We start from the raw sequence: 17,108 nt of genomic DNA, 5'->3' as shown, positions 1-17,108 counted from the left end.
GCACGCAGCACACAGCTCTACTGCTGAGCTGCCGTGGCCTTTCTTCTTCTTCTCTGCCTGTGTCCCGCCCTCGTGTGACGTAACGTCATCGAGGGCGGGACAGGCAGAGAAGAAGAAGGAAGGCCGACGGCAGCTCAGTAGAGCTGTGTGCTGCGTGCCCTCGCTGTTTCAATAGCGGAGCGAGGGCCCGACTGGGTGGAAGGTGGGTGGCGGCGGCGACTCCGGGTGGGGGGAGCGTTAGCGATGGCGGTGTCCCTTGCAAATGCGCAGTAGAGACCCTCTCTGTTCCGCCCCCGTCATCACATATTGAAGCGGGGGCGGGGCAGAGAGGGTCTCTACTGCGCATTTGCGAGTGAGTACGACAGTCGCCATTTATATATATTGATTGGGATATTAATTTATATAGATTTTTCTCCGAGGACAAGCAGGCTGCTTGTTCTCACGAATGGGTGACGTCCACGGCAGCCCCTCCGATCAGAGATCTTCACTAGCAACAGCGTTTGCTAGCCCTCGCGTATGCATGCACGATCGTCTTCCCGCCCGAATGCGCTCATGTTCGTCAGTCTTCTTTTTTCCGCGGTTCAGGACGGCTGTTTTTCGGTCGGTCTACGCCCCAAGGAGACCCCTTGTGTCTTTTCGCCGCGTTCTTCCGTTCAGAAGTGTCCGTTTTTTGTCTTTTCCGTTGTGTGCCTCTTAGTTTGAAAAAAAAAAAACTTCCCTCATTTCGAGTTTTTCCCGTAAGTTTCCTTTCATTGTCAGGCGCGGCCTTTTTCGCCACCCGTATGGGGGTTTTTTTCTAACTTTTTTGGTGCCATTAGCCATCATCAGGAATTTTGACTTCGCCGGCGTGATTTTTCCGCCCGTGTTCTCGAAGCCTGCCAGCGGCTTCAAAAAGTGCACCCAGTACAGCCGGACTATCTCCCTCACTGACAGGCACGTTTCGTGTCTTCAGTGTCTGGGGGCCGGGCATCGCCCCCAGGCCTGTACTCTCTGTCTTCTCTTGAAGAAGCGAACTCAGGCGGCGAGATTGGCCCAGTGGAACCTTTTGTTCAGGGCCTTGTCCGGTGCTTCAACGTCTTCAGTACCGAGGTAATCGTCCGGTGCGTCGACGTCTGCGGTACCCAGCTCTTCTGCCGGTGATCCAGCGTCTACGATACCGAGGTCATCGGTGGTATCGATGTCATCGGAGGGTGCTTTGTCTTCCGGAGTGCAGGTGAGGGCTGTCCATTCCCCTGCTGGTGGCGGTGAGCCCTCGAGTAGGTCTCCGCCTGCCTTGAGGGCTCCTGCGGTACAGACCCCCTGGGATCGACCTCTTTCGGACCCGGCCCACAGGAGACATGTGGATTCGACGTCCTCCTCTTCGGTACCGGGAGGTACCGGTGATGTGCTTCGTGTGAAGGCAAAGAAGCATCGTCATTGATCGCCTTCCACACGTGGTACCGAGAGCTCTATGTCGCCGGTGCCACCGGCACCCAAGTGTCGAGATTGGGAGGACCGCTCACCCTCCATTCAGGAGGTGTCGATACGCTCCCCTGTGGACAGCCTGGTACCGCCTCCGTGTTCTGGACAGATTTGCAGCTCGTCGCTGGTACCGGACTCCTTGCCTCTCTCGACAGCCTCTCTGAATGAGAGCCTCAGGGCCATCCTTCCAGGGATCCTGGAAGAGCTGTTGCGCCCTTCTCCTCCAGTGCCGGGGGTGCTTGTGCCGCCGGTACCGACGACTGAGGCGACAGCTGGGCCCTCGTCCGTGGTGAGGTCTCCTGTACCGGTACCGCTTGCGGTACTGGCATCGACTGCCTCCCAGGCGGACTCCTTGACAACATCGATGGAGGGAGCTCCATCGCCGCCGGTACGGGAGTCTTCCTCTCGACGCTTCCACCGTGGTCATGTTCCTACGGAGTCGAGGCGGGCACGGCTTCGGACAGAAGTTCATGAACTGGTGTCCGACACCGATGGTGAGGCCTCATAGGAGGCAGAGGAAGACATCAGATATTTCTCAGATGAGAAGTCTGACGGTCTTTCTTCTGATCCCACTCCCTCCTCTGAAAGACAGCTTTCTCCTCCCGAGAGTCTATCTTTCGCGGCCTTTGTCCAGGAAATGTCTACGGCCATTCCCTTCCCTGTGGTTACGGAGGATGAGCCAAGAGCTGAAATGTTTGAGCTTTTGGACTATCTTTCGCTACCTAAGGAATCGTCCAAAGTACCCATGCATTGCTGGCAAACTGGGCGAAGCTGCTAACTAATCCCCACATTCCCAAGAAGATCAAATCCCAGTATCGGATCCATGGGGACCCAGAGTTGATGCGGACTCAGTTGCCTCACGACTCTAGTGTGGTGGATCTGGCCCTTAAGAAGGTCAAGAGTTCTAGAGAGTATGCTTTGGCGCCCCTGGGCAAAGACTCTAGAACCTTGGATTCTTTTGGGAGGAAGGCCTACCATTCTTCAATGCTCATTTCCAAAATTCAGTCCTACCAGCTCTACACGAGCATTCATATGCGGAACAATGTGCAGCAGTTGGCGGACTTGGTGGACAAGCTCCCCTCTGAGCAAGCCAAGCCTTTTCAGCAGGTGGTCAGGCAGCTGAAGGCGTGTCGTAAATTCCTGGCCAGGGGTGTTTACGATACTTTTGATGTCGCGTCCAGGGCCGCTGCTCAAGGTGTGGTGATGCGCAGACTCTCATGGCTGCGCGCCTCAGACCTGGAGAATAGGCTCCAGCAGCGGATAGCGGATTCTCCTTGCTGGGGGGGGATAATATTTTTGGAGAAAAAGTCGAACAGGTGGTAGAACAGCTCCACCAGCGGGACACCGCTTTCGACAAATTCTCCCACCGGACGCCTTCAGCATCTACCTCAACTGGTAGACGTTTTTATGGGGGAAGGCAGACTGTTACCTGTTCTTCTAATAAGCTTAGGTACAATCCTGCCTCTCGCCAGCCTGCTGCCCAGGCCAAACCCCAGCTCGCTCGTTCTCGTCAACAGTGTGCGCCTCCACAGGCCCCTGCAGCTCCCCAGCAAAAGCAAGGGACGGGCTTTTGGCTGGCTCCAGCAGAGCATAGCCGCAATCAAAGTGTCCGTGCCAGACGATCTACCGGTCGGGGGGAAGTTAAAATTTTTTCACCTAAGGTGGCCTCTCATAACCTCCGACCAGTGGGTTCTTCAAATAGTCCGGCTAGGATACTCCCTCAACTTGGTCACAAAGCCTCCAAATTGCCCACCGGGAGCTCAGTCCTTCAGCTTCCAGCACAAGCAGGTACTTGCAGAGGAACTCTCCGCCCTTCTCAGCACCAATGCGGTCAAGCCCGTGCCACCGGGGCAAGAAGGGCTGGGATTCTATTCCAGGTACTTCCTTGTGGAAAAGAAAACAGGGGGGATGCGTCCCATCCTAGACCTAAGGGCCCTGAACAAATATCTGGTCCGAGAAAAGTTCAGGATGCTTTCCTTGGGCACCCTTCTCCCCATGATTCAGGAAAACAATTGGCTATGCTCTCTGGACTTAAAGGATGCTTACACTCATATCCCGATACTTCCAGCTCACAGACAGTATCTTTGATTCCGTCTGGGAACACGGCACTTTCAATATTGTGTGCTACCCTTTGTTCTCGCCTCTGCGCCCAGGGTGTTCACAAAATGCCTGGCTGTCGTAGCGGCGTCTCTACGCAGACTGGGAGTGCACGTGTTCCCTTACCTCGACTATTGGCTGGTGAAGAACACCTCTGAGGCAGGAGCTCTACAGTCCATGCAGATGACTATTCGACTCCTGGAGCTACTAGGGTTTGTGATAAATTATCCAAAGTCCCACCTTCTTCCAGTTCAACAACTCAAATTCATAGGAGCTCTGCTGGATTCTCAGACAGCTCGTGCCTACCTTCCGGAAGCAAGGGCCGACAATATTCTGTCCCTCGTTTCCTGGGTGCAGGCGTCTCAGCAGATCACAGCTCGGCAGATGTTGAGATTGCTCGGCCACATGGCCTCCACAGTTCATGTGACTCCCATGGCCCGTCTTCACATGAGTTCAGCTCAATGGACCCTAGCTTCCCAGTGGTACCAAGCTGCTGGGGATCTAGAGGATGTAGTCCAGCTGTCCACCAGTTTTCTTCAGTCCCTGCAGTGGTGGACAATTTGGTCCAATTTGACTCTGGGACGTCCCTTCCAAATTCCTCAGCCGCAAAAAGTGCTGACAACGGATGCGTCTCTCCTGGGATGGGGAGCTCATGTCGATGGGCTTCACACCCAAGAGAGTTGGTCCCTTCAGGAACAAGGTCTACAGATCAATCTCCTGGAGTTACGAGCGGTCTGGAATGCTCTAAGGGCTTTCAGGGATCGGCTGTCCCACCAAATTATTAAAATTCAGACAGACAACCAGGTTGCCATGTACTACATCAACAAGCAGGGGGGCACCAGATCTCTTCCTCTGTGTCAGGAGGCCGTCAGAATGTGGCTTTGGGCTCGCCGATACGGCATGTGTCTTCAGGCCACATATCTGGCAGACGTAAACAACAGTCTGACCAACAGGTTGAGCAGGATCATGCAACCTCACGAGTGGTCGCTCAATTCCAAAGTGGTACACGAGATCTTCCAAGCGTGGGGCACCCCCTTGGTGGATCTCTTTGCTACCTGAGCCAACCACAAGGTCCCTCAGTTCTGTTCCAGACTTCAGGCCCACGGCATACTAGCGTCGGATGCCTTTCTTCTGGATTGGGGGGAAGGCCTCCTGTATGCTTTTCCTCCCATACCTTTGGTGGGGAAGACTTTGCTGAAACTCAGGCAAGACCAAGGCACGATGATTCTGATCGCTCCTTTCTAGCCGCGTCAGATCTGGTTCCCTCTTCTTCTGGAGTTGTCCTCCGAAGAACCGTGGAGATTGGATTGTTTTCTGACCCTCATTACTCAGAACGAGGGGGCGCTACTGCATCCCAACCTCCGGTCTCTGGCTCTCATGGCCTGGATGTTGAGAGCGTAGATTTTGCCTCCTTGGGTCTCTCAGAGGGTGTCTCCCAGGTCTTGCGTGCTTCCAGGAAAGATTCCACTAAAAAGAGTTACTTCTTTCTATGGTGGAGGTTTGCCGTCTGGTGTGACAGCAAGGCCCTAGATCCTCGCTCTTGTCCTACACAGACCCTGCTTGAATACCTTCTGCACTTGTCTGAGTCTGGTCTTAAGACCAACTCTGTAAGAGTTCATCTTAGTGCGATTAGTGCATACCATTACCGTGTGGAAGGTAAGCCGATTTCGGGACAGCCTTAAGTTGTTCACTTCATGAGAGATTTGCTTTTGTCAAAGCCCCCCATCAAACCTCCTACAGTGTCATGGGATCTCAATGTCGTTCTCTCCCAGCTGATGAACCCTCCTTTCGAGCCACTGAATTCATGCCATCTGAAGTACTTGACCTGGAAGGTCATTTTCTTGTTGGCAGTTACTTCAGCTCGCAGAGTCAGTGAGCTTCAAGCCTTTGTAGCTTATGCTCCTTATACCAAATTTCATCATAACAGAGTAGTCCTCCGTACCCACCCTAGGTTCTTGCCGAAGGTGGTGTCGGAGTTCTATCTGAACCAGTCAATTGTCTTGCCAACATTCTTTCCCCGTCCTCATACCCGCCCTGCTGAATGCCAGCTGCACACATTGGACTGCAAACGAGCATTGGCCTTCTATCTGGAGCGGACACAGCCCCACAGACAGTCGGGAAACGCACCATATCCAATTGGCTAGCAGATTGCATTTCCTTCGCTTATGCCCAGTTTAGGCTGACTCTTGAGGGTCCTGTCACGGCTCATAGTGTTAGAGCCATGGCAGCATCAGTGTCCCACTTGAAGTCAGCCACTATTGAAGAGATTTGCAAGGCTACGACGTGGTCATCCGTCCACACATTCACATCTCATTACTGCCTTCAGCAGGATACCCGATGTGACAGTCAGTTCGGGCAGTCGGTGCTGCAGAATCTGTTTGGGGTTTAGAATCCAACTCCACCCCCCTAGGCCCATTTTTATTCTGTTCCAGGCTGCACTCTCAGTTAGTTGGATAAGTTTAGGTCAATCTCAGTTATGTCCTCGCTGTTGCGAGGCCCAATTGACCCTGTTTGTTGTTTTGAGTGAGCCTGGGGGCTAGGGATACCCCATTCATGAGAACAAGCAGCCTGCTTGTCCTCGGAGAAAGCGAATGCTACATACCTGTAGAAGGTATTCTCCGAGGACAGCAGGCTGATTATTCTCACCAACCCGCCCGCCTCCCCTTTGGAGTTGTGTCTTTCCTTGTCTATGTCTTTGCTGTGTACTGGACTGACGAACACGAGCGCGTTCGGGCGGGAAGACGGTCGCACATGCGCACGGTGCATGCGCACGTGAAGGCTAGCAAATGCTGTTGCTAGTGAAGATCTCTGATCGGATGGGCTGCCGTGGACGTCACCCATTCGTGAGAACAATCAGCCTGCTGTCCTCGGAGAATACCTTCTACAGGTATGTAGCATTCGCTTTAGCGCCAGTTTGGCAGCCATATTTGGTCACGTGACTAGCTTGAATATCTTTGAGAGGTTTCAACTTAACTGGTCAGCAAGTCTCCTGGTTCTGATCAGTCACAGATAGTTGAGGATTTTAGTGAGATTTCAGCACAGTGTGGTCAGAATGGCCTAAAAGACTGAGATGATGGTGGTACCCACTGATCAACTGCATTTTTGTTTTTACCCTCCTTTCTTGAACCTATTCCAAATCAGCATCAAATCTGTTATCTAGGAATAGTTCTCAACTCTGCTGACATTTTGGCCACAGGTTTTGTTATGTATTTTTTTTTTTACTTTACTGCTTCATCTTCAGTATGTCAGATGATTTTTTCATGTTACTGAATTGCTGATTTTTACTTAAATTTGATTATTGTAATATTGTATATTTAGGTTTGCTTAGGCTTTTGCAACATCTGATTTCTGGATGTGGACAATTTGGAGGCAATTCTACAACTGGGAGCCTCCATGTAGGTGCCCCAAGGACATGCAGTAGGATCCTTTTCCATAACAGTGACTGGGATCCATTATAGAATACTGACTTAACCTGAGATCGGCGTGACTCACATTTAGAAGCTCAGTGTTACCAGCCATAGAGCTGGCGTAAGTGCAGACACCTAAATGCAAAATTTATGGTTTTCTATATGCTACATGTTTAAGAGGTAATCCTGTCCATGTCTTGCCCATGCTCTGTCCCTTTGTACTTTCCCTTGCAAATACACGCTATGTAAGTTGGTATTTGCACACATACACTGAAATGCTAGTATTTACATATGCATCACCTGGATTACCCCCGAACTCTATAAAAAAATCAATTTAATTGAATAAAGAGCTAATTAGCACTGATAATTGGTATTTTAACAAGTAATTATTGGTGCTAATTGGCATTACAATTTAGGAGGCTCTTTTACTAAGCTGCGTAACGGCCTACGTGCATACAGCGTGCGCAAAATCGGCTCTACCGCCCAGCTAGTGCATGAGCCGGGCAGTATTTCTGAATTTGGCGTGCACTGAATCCTGCCGCGGGCTGCTTACCCGACAGTAAACAGCAGTTGGCACGCAAGTAGCGCGTGAGACCTTACCGCTAGGTCAGTGGCTGGCGGTAAGGTGTCAGGCCGAAAAAGGACACACACTAGTTTCAATGTTAGAGCATTTCAATTTTCCGGTCCCTTAAAAACAAGACCCTTTTTCCTAGACACGGTAAAAAAAAAGGCTCAGCGCGCATCCAAAAGACACGTTCGCACTACCATAGGCTACTTTTTACCGCAGATTAGTAAAAGGACCTCGTGCGTACATTAGTCAAAAAAGGAGGCACGGAAATGGGCAGGTCATGGGTGGATTGGGGGCGTTCCTTTAAGTTATGCGCATATTTACAGCATACAGGGGATCTGCATCTAATTTAGGTGTGAGAATTTGAACCACATTTCAGTTGATGTAAAGTTAGTCACGCTCTCTGTCACTACGCACTAATCTGTAAATGACTCCTAACTTTTTCAGCACTGATTTTTTAGTCACCATATCTAGTATCCTGGGGTTAATGCCTAGTTTTTCCATTCTGAGGGGGTTGCATTGGACATCTTCGTTCTTCTTAGCAGTGCTGTGTTTTATAAAACATCTATGAGACAGTGTATGTTTTCACTATGACGTACACAACTGGAACAGTTTACCCTTGAAATTACTGTGTGTGTAGCATTATTTGATTTTCCTTTTGTGTGAACTTTTAAATATGTTTATTGTAAACTATCTAGAAGTATGTCGATAGATGTATATTTAATAAAATTAAATTAAAAAATGACACTTTGACGTAGGGTGCCTTGTTTGCTGTTCTAGGCATTGGTCACATTCAAGGATGTTTCTGCTTATTTCCTGGAAGTGGACTGGGACCTTCTGGGAGAATGGCAGAAGGAGCTGTACAAGAAGGTCATCAAGGAGATTCATGACATCCTTATGTCACGGGGTAAATGTCTTCTCTCTCATGTACCACCCAGGCACATCATGGAATCAGCGGTGTAAAAATCACAGATACCATGGGCCTCTGAAATTTAGAACCTGGCTTCTGATGCCATTTCATATCCAACAAGAGCCAGTGAAAGAAAATGCAGCTCTGTTCTGTAAGATAAAATGTAAACCTTAAACTTCAAGCTTCTCACAAGACCAACTGAAGTCTGTCTCCCTTTTCTGTATACAAATACTTCGGTATAGAAAACCAGAGAGAGGATTTACCTTTCACACGAGAACTATTAACATCTGCATAAGGTGATTATATGTCAGCTGCAGACTAGTCAACTGTATTGTACAATATGTAGCCCCTCCAAATAGTAACCAGAAGGTTGACACCTGCAATGCCTCCACCAAGGAAGGCTATGAAGAGAAATCTCTATACCAGAAAACCTCTATGATATAATCTTAATCAAGTGTCAGGCCACAGTTGCCTCTTCTCTGCAGGCTTTGTCAGACAGATACACACGTCTCAAGATATCTATACACAGACCTCCAAGCACAAATCGTGCACTGCTCCATCAAAACATGAAGCAGAGGGAACCTCCCAAGGGATTCTACAAATACAATTTAAATGTCATTTTCCTACTTCTTATCAACAGGTTATTCAATTCTTAATCCTGATGTTATATTCAGGATTAAAAATGAAGATGAGAAATATTTCACTCAGCAATGTGAGTGGGAGGGAAAAGAAAATCCAAATGACTCCAACTGTAAGTAAATGTTTTGGATTTAATGGGCTTTGCATTGTTAGATCACGGGAGACTTGTTGAACCCTTGTAAATGTGTTTTCTTATCACAGGCCTCCCAATTGTAACATCTGTGTTTTCACTGAGTGTTAAACAAGAGGAAGATCTCCCCTTCATAGAAAATTCTGAATCAGAGATGTCCGAACAGACTCCCCCTTCTGTAACAAGTAAGTAGAAAACTCTTTCTGCACATCTTTACTAAGGTGAGCTGGGACCATTCGGAATTCAGAAATGGTGGGATAAAAGGGCATTGTGTTTTATTGTATCTTATTTTGTATCACATTTTTTTAAAAATTTGCTATTTATACATTTTTCAATAATTTCCCAACAAATTCTGAAATTGTAAAAGGGAAACAATACAGCAATGTCGATTAGCTCGTTAACCCTTGTCGACACCTCTTTTGTAAGGGGCTCACGTGTTGCAATGTAGCTGTGTTAACTGATTAGCGTCAGACACGTCTACTCTTTGCAAAAACATTTTTACATATTTTAGCGTGTGGTTTGCATGCACACATTCAAAGATTATAATTGGATTCTTCGGTGTATCCCACGTACGCCATTTTGACCTGTCATGAGCACGTGTTAGTGCTTATCGCGGCTTAGTAAAATGACCCCTAAATCTCTTTCAGAGGCCTGCAAAAAAGTAACATAGAGGGGCATAATCGAACGGTGCCGGCGAAATAGATCGCCGGCGCAACAGCTGGCCGTAACTGTATTATCGAAAAATATGGCCGGCCATCTTTTTTTTTCGATAATACGGTTTGGCCCGGCCAAATGCCAGATTTCACCGGGTTTGAGATGGCCAGTTTTGTTTTTCAGTGATAATGGAAACAAAAAGCGGCCATCTCATGCCCGGCTAAATCCAAGGTATTTGCTCGTGGGAGGAGTCAGCATTTGTAGTGCACTGGTCCCCTTGACATGCCAGGACACCAACCGGGCACCCTAGGGGGCACTTCTAAAGAAATATATATATATATATGCAAATAGCTCCCAGGTGCATAGCTCCCTTACCTTGGGTGCTGAGCCCCCCAAATCCCCCCAAACCCACTCCCCACAACTCTACACCATTACCATAGCCCTTATGGGTGAAGGGGGGCACCTGCATGTGGGTACAGTGGGTTTTGCGGGGGTTTGGAGGGCTCAACACTTAGCACCACAAGTGTAACAGGTAGGGGGGGATGGACCTGGGTCTGCCTGCCTGAAGTGCACTGCACCCATTAAAAACTGATCCAGGGACTTGCATATTGCTGTCAGGGAGCTGGGTACGACATTTGAGGCTGGCATACAGGCTGGCAAAAAAGGTTTTTATTTTTATGTTTTTAGAGTGGGAGGGGGTTGGTGACCACTGGGGGAGTATGGGGAGGTCATCCCCCATTCCCTCCAGTGGTCATCTGGTGAGTTGGGGCACCTTTTTGAGGCTTGGTCGTGAAAATAAAAGGACCAAGTAAACCCGGTGAAATACTGATTAATGCCGCTTTTTTTTTCCATTATCCGTGAAAGCCAGCCATCTGGTAGCCACTCTCATGCCCGCCCATGTCCCGCCTTTGCTACTCCGCCGACACGCCCCCTTGAACTTTCGCCGGCTCGGTGATTTATGTCGGAAGATGCCCAGCCTGATAGTAACATTGTAAATGATGGCAGATAAAGACCTGTAAGGTCCATCCAGTCTGCCCAACAAGATAAACTCATTTTACATGGTAGGTGATACTTTATACATATACCCGAGTTTTATTTGTCCCTGCCTTTCTCAGGGCACAGACCGTAGAAGTCTGCCCAGTACTGTTCTTGTACTAAGTTCTGAAGCTAACGTCGAAGCCTCTTAAAATTTACACTTCAGCCCATCCCTATCTATTCATTCACGATCAGGGCGTAGACCGTAGAAGTCTGCCCAGCTCCTGTTTTGTTTCCCAATTACTGACGTCGCCACCCAATCTCCGCTAACATTCCATGGAACCATTCCTTCTAAACAGGATTCCTTTGTGTTTATCCCATGCATGTTTGAATTCCATTACCATTTTCATCTCCACCACCTCCCGCGGGAGGGCATTTCACGTATTCACCACCGAAGTGGTCGTTTATTATTGGCCTCATCTGCCAGTGACTCCAAAAAAGTACTTAGATTACGTCTATCAAAATGATCTAGAGCCTCTTCACCAACAAGTAAAGACACTTTTAGGAATATAATTACAGTTTAATACAGTTATGGGCTTAGGATTCATATGTAAAACCTCAAGAAAGGAACTTTTATGCATTTCCTTGGTGAATATCAATTTACACAAGGGGAAATTTAGGAAACTTAAATTATTATAGCGAATAACATTATCCATTTTCTGCATTGTATTAGCCGTCAGGATATGGTGAAGAAGTCCACCGAAGTGGATGAATGCCAAAACCCCACATGAAGTCCACAGAGGAAAGGAAGTAGGAAGATGTCCAATGACTCAAGAAACCAGGACAACAGACTATTATTCACTGTGGTTTATTGCAGACTCGCCACAGATCTGTGTTTCGGCTGCGGTGTTTCGGCTACAGGCCTGCCTCAGGAGTCTTTGTTGATTGCGTGAATTAATTAAAACTGTAGAAGGAAGTTTGGTATTGCACTTTGGTGAGAGTCAGCTAAAACAGCTGAAAAATGATATACTACTTAGAGAGCTTATTGAAACGCAAGAAAGAGTAAAGTCAAACCAGTGAACTATTTTTAACAATAAACCACTGAATAATAGTCTGTTGTCCTGGTCTCTTGATTCATTGGCTCACTTCCCACTTCCTTTCCTCTGTATTAGCTGTCACCAGATTCCCTTTAATAAAAGTTTTACAAGATTTATTACCCTGACCCATCTTCCCTCCCAGGTCGACTACCTTGCTCTCACAATTAGCTAATTAGCCACAAATTTCCATAACTTGGCCAAGTAGGGTCACCCGTCCCTAAAAGTCTGTTCATGAACCCTTGGTTATTTCCTTGTTTCCTGGACCACCTCTGCTGTCTTCCTTGGATTCGCTGTTTGTGCAGAGGTTTTCTCCTTTTATTCTTTGCCACTATCCAGGTAGCCTCAGGGGGGGTTCCCAGAATTTAAGTGGGTAGCGGCACTATTCAGTCTGCTATCCAGTTAGCTAATCGAGTAATTTTGGGGAGCAGCAAAAAGCTTGAATATTCAGTGCAGATGCCAGAACAAAATAACAGGGCTCAATTCAGCTCATGATGTCAGTGTTTAGAAAAACGCCGACCTCCACAGGTTGAATATTCACCCCTTTGCCTTAATTCTCTCTAATGCCTCTGTGATATAATTGTGACATTGATTCTTTCCTATCTTACTCTTTTTCACTACTGATTTTATTTTTTTATCAAGGGCCCCTTTTACTAAGCTGCAGTAAGTCCAACGGCGGTAAAAGGGGGCCTCGGAACATGTAAAAAACACGCGCTGATGCCAGCACAGGCCCCCTTTGCCGCAGCTTGGTAAAATGGGTCCTATGATTGTAATTGTAAACCAACACTTGGAGTTACTGGGTGCTGAAGACCAATTGGCTCACAGAATGATGATTTAGCACATTTCCAGTTGGTGGTGTCAGGCAGAATCAGATTTCTGATCTATAGCAACTAGATGGAAAACATTCTGTATAATAAAAAAAAAAAAATTAAGAAAAAACACTCCTGATGACAGAACCTTCCATTATGTCAAAACCAGAAGGATGCTTGGGTGCATAAAGAGAGGCATGACTAGCAAGAAAAAGGAGGTGATAGTGCTGTTGTATAAATCTCTTGTGAGGCCCCATTTGGAGTACTGCGTGCAGTTCTGGAGACCGCACCTACGAAAAGATATAAACAGGATGGAGTGGGTCCAGAGGGCGGCTACGAAATTAGTAAGCGGTCTTGAATGCAAAAATTATAGGGACAGGCTTATGAACCTCAACATGTATACGCTGGAAGAGAGGAGGGAGAGAGGAGACATGATAGAAACGTTTAAATATCTCAAGGGCTTTTATGTACAGGAAGAGAGCCTTTTTCAAATGAAGGAGAGCTGGGGAATGAGGGGGCATATGACAAAGTTAAGAGGGAATAGGCTTAGGAGTAACCTAAGGAAGTATTATTTCACAGAAAGGGTGAAGGAGGCGTGGAATGTCCTCCCGGTGGAGGTGGTGGAGTCGAGGACTTTTCCAGAGTTTAAAAAGGCATGGGATAAGCATGTGGGATCGCTTAGGAACAGGAAGAATTAGGGGTTACAGAGGATGGGCAGACTGGATGGGTCATATAGCCTTTATCTGCCGTCATGTTTCTATGTTTATACAGTAACAGCATCCACAACAAAGCTATTTGTAACTCTTCAGGAAAGGAGCTGCCCACTTCAGTACTAAAATGATCAGGTTCTGGGGTAACTTCATATTATACTGTCTTTGTCCTATAATAGGCTCTCATAATGTCAAGCCTGGTATTTTAATCCGATTTGAGCAAGAGGGATTCAAGACTGAGCCTCTGGGATCTGAGGAAAGAGGAAATCCGACCACCACAGGCACATGTGAGGAAATGCATGAACCAGGTGATATAGTTTGACTAGGAATGAGGGGATTTTCCTATGGACCAGGCACAGTGAGAATGAGGGTGTTATAATCAAGGTCCCTGCTTCTAGCTTTTGCTGTAGGGATTATGTGTTCTATTTTCCTTATTTCTACTTTTCTCCTTTCATTTTCAGGTTATCCTTTTGCTTTTCATTCCTTCTCTTTCTGTTATTCTCCCCTATCATTTTCAAGTCCTTTTCCCTTCTCTTCATCTTCTTCAATGCCCATTTTCTCTCATCTTTTTTTTCAGTTTCTGACCTGTCTCAGTGCTGCTCCAAGATGCTAAACTTTCCTCCCACCCAGAAGTTTGAGTTTTGTTCTATATGAGTAACGTAGTGCTGTTAGTTGGAGAGAGGCAGACAGGATCTTTTTTGGAAGAGGCTGGAGGAAAGGAGGAAAACAGACCCCCACTGGGATTAGCAGGAAGAGCGAGGAAGGATGGTCAAATTGGCGGTACAAGGAAGGAAGGAGGCAGGAAGGACCAGACTGACAGCAGTAGGAGGAAGGAATGAGACAGGATGACTGAACCTGGCATCAGCAGGATGGAGAGAGGCAGAAAGGAACAGAAGAGGGGAAGCAAAGACCCCCTGCCCTAATAGAAGTAAAAAAAAAAAAAAGTGATGAAGGCAGATAGGCTCCCCTGATCAAAGCAGCAGGAGGTGGAAAGGGAAAGTGACCACCAGTTTCCATACTGGGAGAGAGGAAAATTGAGTAGCCACCCACTGGCGGTAGGAGGGGGAAGGGAGACAGGAAGATCCATATTGGTGGCACCAGGTTGCAGAAAGGTGGGATTCTGTAACAAAGATCCTGCTAACTTCTTAATTAAAGGAAAAATTTCCGAAACATCACCAATTAAAGTTTTAAAAATTAAACAACAAATTTTAAATGTAACTCATGCATCAACCATCAGCCAATGCAATTTTAAAAGCAGAGGGGACACATGGTCAAATTTAGATAAATCAATTTCGCTGCCATGTTTTGAATCCAACATAACTTTCTCAGCAATTTAGAAGACAGTCCTTCATATAACACATTACTATAATTCAACAGTGATAAAATCACTGCCTGACCACCACTCTGAAATGTTCCCGATAAAAATGTGATCGTAGAAGTCACAATTGCTTCAGTTTGAAAAAAAGACTTTTTAAATACCACATTCACCTGTGGTTCAAAGGTCAAAGAAGAATCCAATAACACACCAATATCCTAGACAGTTTCCACATTAAAAATCGTACCATCTAAAAGTTGAACAGAAGATGGAATATTATCTACCTTCATACTAAACCATGAAAATTCCCTAGTATCCCTTGAGTCTAAAAGACAGGGTAAATTCTTATCAGTACATAAGTGTTGCCAGACTGGGACAGACTCAAGCCTACTATCCTGTTTCCAACAGTGGCCAATCCAGGCTACAAGTACCTGGCAAGATCCCAAAACAGTACAATACATTTTATGCTGCTTATCCTACAAATATGCCATGGATTTTCCCAAGGCCATCTTAATAACGGCTTATGGACTTTCCTTTTAGGAAGATAGCCAAACTTTTTTTTAAACCCTGCTAAGCTAACTGCTTTTCCCATATTCTCTGCTGTTGAATTCCAGAGTTTAATTCCAGTGATTAAAGAAATATTTTCTCCGATTTGTTGAAATTTACTACTTTTTAGCTTCATTCCATGCCCCCCTAGTCCTAGTATTTTTGGAAGAATAAAGAAGCGATTCACGTCTACCCCTTCCACTCTACTCATTATTTTATAGACCTCTATGATATCCAGGGCCGTGCCTAGGGTCTCTGGTGCCCCCCTGCAGACTATCGGTTGGCGCCCCCCCCCCCCCCCCCCCCCCCCCCCGTCCAGCAGAGCAGGAACAGAAGGGAGCAGGCAAGTAAGCCGGACCTCAGGAAAAAATAGCACTGTATGTATCCCTCATTGATAAGTCTCTGACTCTAAAGTTTAGCAATTTCATTAAAGCAAAATGTATTTTCACATATCACATCCTATCCAAGGAGAATGTTTTATATATGTCACCCGTCTGTGGTAAAATTTCACACAGTATCAAAATACCTCTAATATGTAGTCGTGCCAGCCGAGGAAACTAACTGTGCTCAGCTCACAAGAGACAGAGTGAACATAAAATAAAACTTCATCCTTAAAAGATAATATCGGATGAATGCATGAAGGTGAATATGAATTCCTGTGAATGGAATCAATTTGATTTACAATAAATCCAGATACTACTCCCTCATATATATAACAAAAAATTATTTAAGTGGAATGGAATTATTTGACTGTACTGGTAAACAGAAAGAAATACTCTATTGCATTCTAATCTCCTTTGCACCAAAGGATATAATTCAGATCAAACATTTATCTCTGATCAACTATCTCAGATCAAATATTAAGGTTTCCTTGCTTACAGTCACTTAAATCTACCTAGCCTTTACATAGCTTATAGGATTGTTTAGCCTGTTCCAGTCTGTCTGTTTCAGCTTGTGTAGTCCGCCAGCTCCTGCTTCAAACCATTCCAGCTTGTTCCAGCACTACTGCCGTGCCCTCCACCCCACTCACCGCCTGTTACCCAATCCACCCCGTAACCTGTCCGCACTCACCTGCTCCTTCCTGCCTGATACCCAATCCACCTGCTCCTGTCACTCAACCTACCTACTAGCCACTCACCTGACAGAATACCGCCTCCCAGCCCATCTCCCCACCAGCTCATCACTCCCTTCCCCGACTGATCACCCTCACCACCTGCCTGTCTCCCAGCCCACCGACCTGCCCTGTGAACACCTCAGTCACTACCCATGGCCCCCATCCACATCCTATTCCTTGCCCTGTCCCTCCCCAATCTTTTCCCCCTCCAACCGCCATCTACCACACGATCTCACTACCCATCCCTGTCCTCTTCCGTCCTCCTCGCTACTCCAGTACCCTACCTACCCCTGTCTCCCACCACCTCACCATCCCTACTGTCTTCCTCCTCCTTCCTAGCTCTCAACCTTCAACACCTCCTTCCTGCCATGAACCCTTCCCCTTTCTTCCTAAGCGCATCCCGTCTTCGTCGCCTTCGTCGACCTTCCTCTCCCACCCTTCTCCGCACTGTCTTGCTCCTTCTCCTGCTATCCGCGGGAGACATCAATCCCAACCCAGGTCCCCCACACTTGTCCTCGCCCTCACCTCATCTAAGCAACCGTTCCCGCGATAGCTCCAATCTCATCTCTATCCCCCTCCTCCCCCCTCCTCCCTCCCCTTCTCGTGCGCCCTGTGGAACGCCCACTCCATCTGCAACAAACTTCCCTTTACCCACGATCTCTTCATCTCCCATTCCCTT

The 17,108-nt window shown here is 47.1% G+C and overlaps 1 protein-coding gene and 1 long non-coding RNA gene across 2 annotated transcripts in view; both read left to right on the top strand.

Annotated features, from left to right (window-relative positions):
• Positions 1-17,108, top strand: part of LOC115466391 (zinc finger protein 585A-like) — a 218,841-nt gene that overhangs the window by 89,422 nt on the left and 112,311 nt on the right. The gene's annotated exons all lie outside the window — the stretch shown is intronic.
• Positions 9,160-11,968, top strand: LOC115466433. Its single transcript, XR_003941550.1, has 3 exons — positions 9,160-9,194; positions 9,284-9,397; positions 11,575-11,968. It is a non-coding gene; the product is annotated as an uncharacterized LOC115466433 (long non-coding RNA).

This window comes from Microcaecilia unicolor, chromosome 3 (assembly GCF_901765095.1).
Source record: "Microcaecilia unicolor chromosome 3, aMicUni1.1, whole genome shotgun sequence".
Lineage (NCBI taxonomy): Eukaryota > Metazoa > Chordata > Amphibia > Gymnophiona > Siphonopidae > Microcaecilia > Microcaecilia unicolor.
The sequence above is the reverse complement of the archived record's forward strand: the minus strand, read 5'-3'. Positions and strand labels throughout refer to the sequence as shown.